Source organism: Bubalus kerabau, chromosome 21 (assembly GCF_029407905.1).
Source record: "Bubalus kerabau isolate K-KA32 ecotype Philippines breed swamp buffalo chromosome 21, PCC_UOA_SB_1v2, whole genome shotgun sequence".
In the NCBI taxonomy this organism is placed as follows: Eukaryota; Metazoa; Chordata; class Mammalia; order Artiodactyla; family Bovidae; genus Bubalus; species Bubalus kerabau.
This window is the reverse complement of record NC_073644.1, coordinates 59,046,157-59,054,150: the sequence shown is the minus strand read 5'-3', so window position 1 is coordinate 59,054,150 and position 7,994 is coordinate 59,046,157.

Genomic DNA, 7,994 nt, shown 5'->3' with positions numbered 1-7,994 from the left:
GCTAAAACTCCATGCTCCCAAAACAGGGGGCCTGAATGAAGTCCCTGCAGCCCACATGCTGCAACTGAGTTCTCAAGCCACAACTAAAGATCCGCGTTAAAACCCAGTACAGCCAAGTAAACTAAAAAACAAAGGAAGTGTGGAAGACCAGATTTTATGGGTGAACTTTAGAGACAGAGAATTTGATTTAATATAAGGAAGAACTTCCTGAAAATAAAATAAACACAGTCCCTTATGGAGCAGTGGGGTCTTCATCACTGGAAAGAGTTAAGAATCAAGAGAGGCCCTCAATGGGCCAGATTCTCTATTTGAGGTGGAAAGTTAGACTAAGTGAACTTTAAGTGTGTCTGACCCACAAATCTACACCCAACAAGGTTAATCCTTCAACAACCGAGAAGGCAGCAGAAAAAGAGTCGGGAATGTGTGCTTAGGTAAGTCCAAACAAATGCTTGTGTTTGCTTAACCAAGGAAAATAGGGTTCTTGAAGCCCCAAAAGGGAATTACGTTAGTTGTGCTGGTTTTGGGGACTCTCCCTGGGAAATACTGGTAAGAAAGGACCCTTGTACATTTTTTAAAAATATTTATTTACTTGGCTGTGCTGGGTCTTAGCTGTGGCATGCACACTCTTGGTCATGGCATGTGGGATCTAGTTCCCTGATTGGGACTGAACCCGGGCCTCCACTATCGGGAGTGAGGAATCTTAGCCACGGGACCATCAGAGAAGTTCCCGGAGGCATCCCTGCACTTTTGTGCTTCCAGCCTCTGGCTCCTCAGTCTTCGCCCTGCCAGAGGCATCGTGTTTACTTGCTTCTCCTCTTCTAACCAAGCACTGATCACGACTCAGTCTTCAAATAGTAAATCTGGGAGCAACTCAAGAGACGATCTTCCGAAGTGTTGTGTTTTACTAGGGAACAATGCCTTCCGGCTCAGCTAAAGGAATGAAAGTCAGTCTGGGAATAGAAGATCTCCGCTGGCCTGTAGGGGAGGAAATGAGCCCTTGTTTGACCTCTGAGCAGTTGCCTTTCCTGCCAAGAGGATAAGCCCCAGAGCATGGCTGGCCCTTGAAGTAGCTCACATGAGCTCCAGTGATTGATAAAAAACAAAACAAAGTATTTCCACATATTCTTGGCTCTTGAAAAAAAAAAAAGAACTACAGCTGAGATATAACTTAAGCCCACCCAAGACCTTGAGGTATTGTGTTTGACCCTAGTATATAAATCAGGAGCATGACTTGTCTATCCTAATACATTCAATAAATCAGGTTTTTATAACATCTTTCTAAACTCAGAGTTTGATAAAACATCATATGATTAGATTGTCAGATGGATTTAAAATTTCCTTCTTATGCCAAGAGTAAAAATGATTTACACATGTTTGTAGTTTCTAAGTATACAGAAGTGTTCAGTGCTAGTGTTTACCTGGATTCTCTTTTTTTGGCCAAGCCACATGGCCTGTGGGATCTTAGTTCCTTGACCAGGGATCAAACATGTACCCCCTGCATTGGAAGGGTGGAGTCTTATCTACTGGGTTGCCAGGGCAGTCTTTTACCTGGATTCTTGACCAGGAGTTAAATGATATCCTTTCTCCTTCACTCCCCACGGACAAAGACCACTCACAGTATCATAGATGCTTAAGGCTGGGGTGCACCACGAGGATCATTTAACCCCATCTCTTAATCCCACAGATGAGGAAAGCGAGGCCCCGGTGACTTGTTCTGACTGCCAACACCCTGTTGCCCCACCACTCCATCTCCTTCCCGGAGGGTGTGCACTGGAAGTGCACAGAGACACGTGCCCCGACCCAGGCCACACCTTTATCTGCCTCTCTCGGGAACCAAGAGCAGAGAAGCCTGGATGGGAGCAGAAGCAGGATCTCTAGCCCTCCTCCATATCAGTGGTTTTACTATTTTACCCACCAAGGAATGAAGGAATGAACTGCCCACCCCTTGCAGGCTCCATGCTTTAAAACATCAGATCTACAAAACAAGGGCTTCGCAGGTGGTGCTAGTGGTAAAGAACTCGCCTGCCAATGCAGGAGACATGAGACATGGTTTCAGTCAGGAAAATCCCCTGGAGGAGGGAATGGCTACCCATTCCAGCCTTCTTGCCTGGACAAATTCATGGACAGAGAAGCCTTGAAGGCTACACAGTCCATGGGGTCACAAAAGAGTCAGACATGACTTAGCAACTTAGCATGCACAAAACAAACCCTGTTTGTTAAGTATTCGTTGATTTTCCTACTTAAAAAAAACCCTTCAAGATAGGCATTGCTATCAACCCAACCTTCTGATGAGCACAGAAAGCCTGGGGGCCACAAGCTCAGCTCACTGCAAAGCAGCCTGGTGTTTAGCCTAAGCCACCTTTCCAATGACTTCCCTTAGGAGTACTGATAGGCAGGAACCAGGAGAGGACTGCCAAAGATCTGGAAGCTCGGGTTGGCAATACGGGCCCAAAGGATGCTCACAAGATTCCTTGACCTCGACCTCATTAACACCTCTGTCTGAGTTAGCCATGCTTCATCCTGGAACAGGTGAGAGGCAAGGGCGTGACCCAACCGTCATCACCCTGCATCGGAATACGTCAGGGGCTCCTCCCAGATGCCCTCCCTGCTCCCACCCTGCTCATCCCCCTGGGGCCTACGTTCCACGGAGCAGCTGGTAATTCATGAAGCCTCCACTGCTCCAACCTCCGCAGCGGCTCTGCCGCATTTTACTGCAGCAAAAGCAGTATCTTTACAGTGATTCAGGGGTGCCCCCCACCCCCGCCCCAATCTGGCTTTTGCTCCTGCTTATTCCTCTGACCCTATCTCTGGGTCCTTGCTTCTTCAGTTTGCTGGGCTGAGTCACCCTGGCCAACCTGCTGTTTCTCAGTCCTTTCAGGAGCATTTGTGCCTGCTGCCTAGACCTCTCCTCCTGGATGAATCAGAGCCCAGCCCCCGCCCGCCCTCCGCTTTCACCTGGACACCGCCCTCCCGCTGTCTTCTTTCCAGCCACCCACCTCCCTCACAGAGTGCCCAACACCGGTTTCCTGCTCCCCACCCTTCCTGCCCTGCTTTATTTTTCACTTTCTCAATATCTAAAACCCCTCGTATTTGACTTGTTTGTTGTCTGCCTCCCCAGCCGAATGTAAATTTCATGAGGTTAGAGGTCATGGTCTCTCTTGACCACTCTTGTGTTTGGCATCTGGAAAAATGTTCAGCAATGGTTAGTTCTCAGTAGGTATTTGTTGAGGGAAAGCATGAATGGATGCAAGGCATCCCCCTACGTTCTGTACAACAGCAGGCTAGGATCTTAAGGGTTTCCAGGTAAAGGACTGAAATACTTCAACAAGCTCTAGAGGCAGCCTTTCAGGGTACATCACACACAACTGTGGATGAGAAGAACTAGGCTGTCTTCCAGGCTTGGCTAGAGTCTCGCTGTGTGACTTTCGGCAAGTTTTATGACCTCTCTGTGCCTTCCTGGTCCCACTCTATAAATGAAATAACCAGTACTGGTCTTGCCTCTCTCACAGGGGTTTGTAACAGTCAAATGAGATGGGCCAAAAAGCTCTTTGGTAACTTAGACTTCCCATTCCAGTGTGAGAGGGATTTTCTTCTTTCAAGGCTTAAATGTTCGGTCCAAAGAGAAAGACTGAAGGGAGGCTCTGACTCTGGTGCCAGGGAGTAAAGGATGGGGCATGGAGTGCTCGGTGTGTAAAATCTCAAACAGGAACAACTTGGAAGAGGGTACTAAAGGCCTGTGCCTTTTTTTTTTTTTTAATTGTATTTGTTATTCTCACTTTCACTGGGTTTATTGTGGGCAGGTTAGGGGGTGTATATTTAAAATGCTTTTCCTGAGCCAAAAGGACTCCAGCCCCCTGCCCTTAAAAAAAAAAAAAAAACAAGTATTAAAAAATATATTTATTTATTTGGCTGTGCTGGTCTTAGTTACAGAACTTGGGATCTTTGATCACTGTCTCAGGGGAACTCTTAGCTGTGGCATGCGGGGTCTGGTTTCCTGACCAGGGCTCAAACTCAGGCCCCTGCATGGAGCATGGAGTCTTAGTCACTGGACCACTGGGGAAGTCCCCTCCAGTATTTGCATTTGTGTTAATTTTGTCTCTTTACGTGGCTTTGAATTTCCCACGTGTATCTAACATAGTTTGGGGCAGGCGATGGGTCTTCAACTGTCTGGTTAAATGGGCTCAATTTCTGTTGTTAATATTCAGGAAACTGGAATCTTAAATCTCAATCCCCTGCCCCGAATTCCTCCAAAAGGAAATGAATACTAGCTTAGAGAAATCAGCAAGGAAGAGGAGGTTTCATTTCAGGATTTTCACAAGAGTGAGTTGATGGTGGCAATCTTGACTCTTATTTGAACACCTAAATGGACTTAGGAAACTTAAACATTTTAACCCCAAACACATTGACGTGTCAATTCATCTTTGCACACTTTCCAGTTTAGACAAGGGAAGTTATTTATTTTCTAAACTATGAACAATATATATAAAAAAAGGAGTTGATCAGAATTTTCACCCAACTGTACAATTCTGGAATAGTTGTGGCTTAAAGTATCTAAAAGGCACTTGAGCTCTGGAAAAAGAAATCAACTTTCAGGGGACTGATATATTTTCTTTCCTACTACTGGACTGTGTTGGGAAACCACCATAATTAGAGTCCAAATTACTGCTTCACCTAAAGGCCTTTTAACTAAGAAAATAATTGCCCACAGCTTGGCACTGAGTAGCCTCAAACTACAGCATCCATAGCAATAATAAAGGGGGGAAAAGATGTAATGAAGATATTTATATTTATTCAAAAGTCTAGTTGTATATCTAAACAGAAGTCAAAGCCAAGCGCACCTTTCAAGTTCCTTAGGAAACTCTCGGTTGAAGGGAGAGGAGCAGGAAGGAGCTATGTTTTTCTAAATCTCAGACACCTATAGGGTGCTTTCCAACTCCATGAGAGACAAAAAATTAATTTCGATGTATTTTATACCAAAGGATCTCCTATAAACATTGAAAAGGAATCTCACACTTCATTTTTTTCACTGAACACAATGGAAACAAAATGTTCTTCATTTTTCTACAGGTGGTGAGGGAAGGAGGAAGCCTGTGTGTTTATTCTCTCTCTCAATAAAAATCTCCTTATAAAAAGGACGTTGAGAGACATCACTGAAACCCAGATTGAAGACCAGTTGGATTTTGGTAGCTGTTTTCTCTACTCAGGCTTGTGTTAGGTAAGTTGACTCCCATATTTTCTATGTGGTCATAGGTTCCAATTGGTGTAAATTTATAAAAGTCCAGCCTTTTGATGGTCAGTGCTGCACCATCCCTCCAAAGAACATCTGTGATGTCTTACAGAGCATTAAAATCCCTTAGCAAGCTAAGTGGGATAGAAGGGGAAGAAAGAGCAAGAGACATTTCCTATCGACTCTAATTAAAGAATTTTTGCAAATCGTTGCCTACACCTTGGGTTGTACACTGTGCCGGCCGCACCGGCTTTTGATTTGCTTTCAAGTGCAGTTCAAGGTGTGGGTATTGATCTCTAAACCCCTGATGGGTGATGCCTGGGCACCAAGCTACTTCTCTTTGTGTACCATTGTGACAGCTGAGGTCACTCAGAGTGCTGGCTAACAATCCTCATGTCTAAACATCCTGCAAAGCTGTCCTTGATAAAGTGCCCCCAGCTCACGAGTCTCCTTTCCTGGATGGCCTGGGTCAGAAAGGATTGCGAAGCAAGGCCATTCAGCCAACATCTCCATCTATCTACCCACCTCCTCTTGGGTCACTTTACCTTCTCAGGTTGGGGTACTAGTCCTTTTTGTTAAGAGCTTAATTTTTTATTCCGAGCCTCATGAGCAGTTCTTGATGGAACTGCACAGTAACCCCGAATCCTCAGAACAGGCAGTGCTACTCAAAGCGTCGACCAGCAGCACCATCGGGGAGTTTGTTAAATATGCCAGTTCTTGGACCCCATCCCCCACCTACTGAATCAGGAACTCTGGGGATGGGGCCGGTCCTCTGCGGCTTAACAAGGTGTCCAGGTGACGCTGATAGACACGCAAGTTTAGGAACCAAGGATATACACGATCATCTCAGGAACCATAGAACTTCCACTCCACACCATTCAAATCTCCCTCCTCCTGTTACACAGCTTAACTTTGCTCCAACTAACATCCTCGCTGTAGTTTAAGGCTTTGCATCTTCCAAGAGGTGCGCAAATGCTTACAGGCACTTTAAGCTGTCATTGGTTATTTATATCTTAGCATGAACAGCTTCATAATTTTCTGGTTTTACTAGCAAAACAGACTCGCTGACCCTCAGGTGGGGAGGGAATCTCTTCAGCTTTTGAGAGGAAAATAGTGCCACTCAGAGGGAGCGGGCCACCTCCTTCCAGTTATCATTCTAAGCCAGGGCAGTTTTATGACTTGTTCATCTGAGACAATTGGCAAAGGAGTGTCAAGAGGCTAAAAGTCCTGGGCAAAGAGCAAAAGTATTGACGGATTCAACACATTAAAGAAGGAAGAGTCTGGTTAGAGTTGAAAAAGCGAAGATCAGTCAGTGTATTTCCAAAGTATTAACAGCAAGAAAGAGATCTTAACCTGGGAAGCAGAATGGGACAAATAGAATGGGAAAGTATTGTGCATCCAGAAATTTACTAAGGACCCTTTGAAGGCTTTACTCCCACCATGGGAAGAAAAAAGAAACAGGTATGATCAAATTTCATCCAATATTGCTATGGCTTGCCCTGCTCCAGAGACCCAGGGGAATTTACGTTTTTCTCAGTGGATCTCAGATCTTGTTGTAAGGCTGAGCAACTGTCTTAGAAGGGGATGGCTTGCCTGGTGGGCTGAGCGTGGAAATCAGAGGCAGGAACCTGGCTTTCTTAATCCTAACTCCACCTCCGTTCAGCCAAGCCCTGGGGCTAGACGCTTAACTACTCTGTGGCCGTTTCTTCCCTGTAAACCAGAAATAAAAACATTCACCTGCCCCTCAGGGGGACTCTGGGGGCCTGACTGGCAGATGACAGGACTGCCCTTTATGTTTTCAATGAGCCACATAAAAGCTGCATGGCTGGTTGGGGTACTCTTTTGTCTGGTTGCTTGCAGAGCAACCTTTAATGACGCTTTAGAAAATCAATTCCGTTTGTAAGCTCTATCAAGTAATCACATGGAACTCTTAAAGCCTTAACTTCTGAAACTGAAGTTGCACAACAGGAAATTGCCAAATGTGGATATTATAGGAATTTGAGCAGGCCGAAGGCAGCCTTGCATTGGATAATGATGGTATTGAGGAATGTGCAGCTGTTTGTATGGGAGTGAGTCCTCCGGTCCTTGGAGAGCACGAAGGCAGGCGTGGCCTCTGACTATTGTAATCTACAAGATTATCCCATTAATCATATTTGTCTCTGGGAGTACCTTCGTTCTGACTTGAAGTGTTGTTTTCCCTTGATGCATCACATGCGAGAATGCCTCTAATTGAAAACATTCCAGGGACAAATTTCAAAATGTTCTTAAATACAAGATGAGTTTTAGCTGCCAAGAAAAAAATTAACTGCATGCATCAAAACCCGGTCCGATGACAATTTTTGGTTTTTCTCTTTATTTTATTACTATTTTCTTAACCTGTAAAGTATGATCGTTTGTTACAATCTGGAACACTCCGGTCTTTTCCTTAGTAGCTCTGTTGCCTTCATTCTTAACCAGACAAAATGGCTAAGCCTTCCAGGACTGCCAGCCAGCGGGGGAGCAAACTGTCTCTCGTTTCCACCCAGAATTCAGCAAGACCTGGGAGATGCAGATTAGTCTGGGGACAAAAATTAAAAGCACATTTTGCAAATGAGATTCAGATGCGCAAGGATGGAATGATAGATTTTTATTAATGACATAATATCGGAGACATTAGCCCAGTTGTAGCAATGTTTCAGTCCCAGGCAGCTTCCTCTTCAGCAGCTGGTGTGACTTTTCATGCTGTTTCTGGAGCTTTCCCTACTGAGAAGCTGTACACATTTTAGGG